This window comes from Mytilus californianus, unplaced genomic scaffold (genome assembly GCF_021869535.1).
Source record: "Mytilus californianus isolate M0D057914Y unplaced genomic scaffold, xbMytCali1.0.p SCAF_10, whole genome shotgun sequence".
Taxonomy (NCBI): Eukaryota; Metazoa; Mollusca; class Bivalvia; order Mytilida; family Mytilidae; genus Mytilus; species Mytilus californianus.
The window spans coordinates 69,984,296-69,988,018 of record NW_026262582.1 but is presented as its reverse complement, the minus strand read 5'-3'; positions in this window follow the sequence as shown (position 1 = coordinate 69,988,018).

Here is a 3,723-nt window from a genome sequence, read left to right as displayed (position 1 = left end):
TGTTTACGGTAGTCAAGGCGATTGGACTATTTGTCAAAAATTATAAGCATTTGTTTTTTATTGCTGATTCTTGCACACTTATACGATACAGCGTTCCTTTTACATTGACAACAAGGTAAATCACAGAAAAAATAATAAATTTCATGCTGATTATCGTTTATAAATTTTTCTAGCGTTACACCTGTTAAATCAATAAACTTCTGCAATAATTCACGGTTTATATTTGTCCCATAAAGATGTACAAATTTATACAGCTTAAAGAAGTTCTCCTGGTTTTGGGTGTACGGTATTATCCACTGTATACTTTCACTGCAAAATAGATATATATTGTGTAAAATAGTATGCTAAAGCATTTTAAGGATGAAAGCAATAGTATCTTATACTTTAGCGTGAAGCATAGACATGCCACTATTTCAATATATATCAAATAGTAAAGCAACAAGATTTTTCTTAAGTCATAAGTAGACCACACGTGGCTGATTATTTCCAGAAACAATGTTATTATGATGAACTAAATAAGAAGAAAACAAAAACAACTAACAACAAATAAAAACAAAAACAAAAACAAAAACTGCGAAAAAAACGATTGTGTGTTTTTTTTTTTTGTCTTTTAATTCTTATAAATTAAATAACTATAATATATTATCTGTGAACAGAATAAAATCAAAACACCAGTAAGCTAGAATGTTAATCTTTCCCCGAAGCAATAGTCGACATGACCACTTTACTATTAATACTGATCAAATGAAATACGCTTTGATGCAAACCAAACATAACATAACCTTTAAAGACAATTGCACGAATTTCGTTTTCTTATCAATAGAGGCAACAGTAGTATATCGCTTTGCAATAGTCATAATTCGATTAAGCAAAAAAACATCCGGGACTCAAACTAAAACCGAGGGAAACACATCAATTATAAGAGGATAACAACGGAACAAAAGAAACACTGAACTACAACAAAAGCAAACGCCAAATGCATAGAAACGTACAGTGTGCTAACAACTGCCATATTCCTGATTTGGTACAGGACATTTTAAGACAAACTGGTTTAATAAACGTTCGTATAATGTAAAAACATTAACACGGTCAAAATGGGAATTTACAATGTGCACCCGAGTACATGTGCGTGTACTTTGTGTGTGTCTAGTCAGTTGCTAACGGGTTGTAATAATATGTGTCACACATATTCTTTAAAAACTAATTTGTGTGTGTTTGGAAGGGGGGGGGGGGGGGGGGAATGACATCTATTTCTTGTCAAAATTAGTCTTAATTTCATAATTTGATATAAAATCATTAGTAAGTTGTATCCAATTTTGCATGAAATGTTTTCCTTGAAGAAAAATAAGAAATTTGGGCACTTCTAATTTTTCCCGACAACAATTTAAGTAAACGAATGATTATATAGTCGTTTATTCGTAAAAACATTTATCCGAGGTACAAAAAGAACTGAATTTAAAGCTGGCACACGATTTGCATAAAAAAAGGAAATATTAGCACTCTAAATCATTGTCAATGTGTAGGTGGAATTATATCTTACCTTCTGTAAAATGTCCAAACAATCTGTCATAAATAAAGCTTTGAAAATTAGTAGACTATGGCCGTACCTTGACCTATAATGGTTTACTTTTATAAATAGTTACTTGAATGGAGAGTTGTCTCATTGGCACTCATACCACATCTTCCTATATCTATATAGAAGAGAACTGTCCAAAACTGGTCTTAGGTAGATATGTTAGGATCAGTTCTAGGGGTCGAACTGTTTAAATATGTAACAATGACTTAGAACAGGGCACAACTAAATGCATTTTCGTCTAAAAATTAATCATTAACTGTAAAACTTGAATCTAAATTCGCTAAGTCTTTTACATTTTCTATTGACATTTAGTTTGCAGTCGACATAAAAAGTAAAATCACAAAAATACTGAATTCCGAGGAAAATTCAAAACGGAAAGTCCCTAATCAAATGGCAAAATCAAATGATAAAACACATCAAACGAATGGACAACAACTGTCATATTCCTGACTTGGTACAGCCATTTTCAAATGTAGAAAATGGTGGATTGAACCTGGTTTTATAGCGCTAAACCTCTCACTTTCCCGACACAATGTAAGTAAACGAATGATTATATAATAAAACGGATCCGCATCTTTTAGACAATTTGGTATGTTGATGTTTTGTACATTTGAATCTATTGGTTCTTTTAGTTTTATATTTAACATAAAACAGATCTAAACTGACGGTAGTCAAATTTTCTGAACAGTGCCAAATTTACTGTAGGGTATACACGTATGTCAGAAAATTAATTAAATGACATAAGAGGACTAAATAATTTAGTGTTCGTATTAAAAGAGCTGTTCAGGCTGAAATGAAAAATTGATTTACTAATGGGGACAGTAAGATGGATTTTCCATGTATGTCATATTCTAGATAAAGGTATTAATCATTAACGATAATAAATCTTTCAATATTTCTTGATTATTTTCAAAAATACTTATCTTTAGCAATGCAATTTAGGTTGCATTTCTTGGCTCGCCATTTGGGTAAAACAGTCTTGATGTATACAACATCTTTTTAATTGTATGTTACTGTAGATTCCTTATTATTCGTTGGATACCAATTTTCGTGGATTTCGTTGGTACAGGTGAACCCCGAAATTAAATGTTTAACGAATGACAAATTTTCTATAGGCTTGTATGCAGATTTTGGCAAAACCACGAAATTAAATATCCACGAATATATAAGTTTTCCTTATTCCACGAAAATTGGTACCCACGAAAATAAATGAATCCACAGTAGTTAATAACCGAAATCCTTTATTTTGACATCTTGTCGGAATCTAAGTGTATCTGTTATCTTGTCTTTCGCTAGCGTCAATTCAAAGCGCCTGTATCCTGTCGACTTTTTTGTTCGTAAGTGAAACAATATACGTTTGGAACGAAGTATTTTTATAATCTCTTCCCGAAGTATTTTGATTAGTTTTTATTCGTAAATAATCTTCTAATATTTGCTTATTTTCATTTATTGGATAGGTCCTATTTATACAAGCTTACAATAACAGTAATTAATACGTGCAGCCCCTCTATTTTTATTTTCTTCCTCAGAAGAATATAGGGACAAAACGTATAAACTACTGGTATTGCAAGATCGTATGAATAGCAGCAAAAACACTTTAAAGAATAAAACAAATTGAAATATAAACGAATTGAAACACTTAAATATAAGGAACGGTTCAATGCTCTAAGTGCCTGTTAGTAAAACGGGTGACTTCTTCTTGAAAATGAGGCAATATATACCAGAGGGTCATTCAAACTGACAAGTCGAAAATAAACTGACAACGCCATGGCTAAAAAAACAGTACAACAAATTAGTTCTTGCAACCATTCTACCAGGCCATAATATTGTGTTTCGTAAGGAAAAATCAATAATGAATATAATAAAAATGTTTGAAATATATATTTAAACTGTCATAATTTTTTTTCTCTTTTATCATGTAACAATTATTAACATATGATTAAATAAGTCATAATTGTTGTATAAAATCTTGAGAGAGCATGCTACCCTATGATATTTACAGTAACGTTTAATTTTTAACGGTCATCGTATTAATTATTCGGATCATACACGTATGATCCAAATTCTCATATGGTCCTAAATATAGGCTTCAACAATGAGAAAAACCAATATCATTTAGAATTGCATATAAAAAGGAATATGCGGAT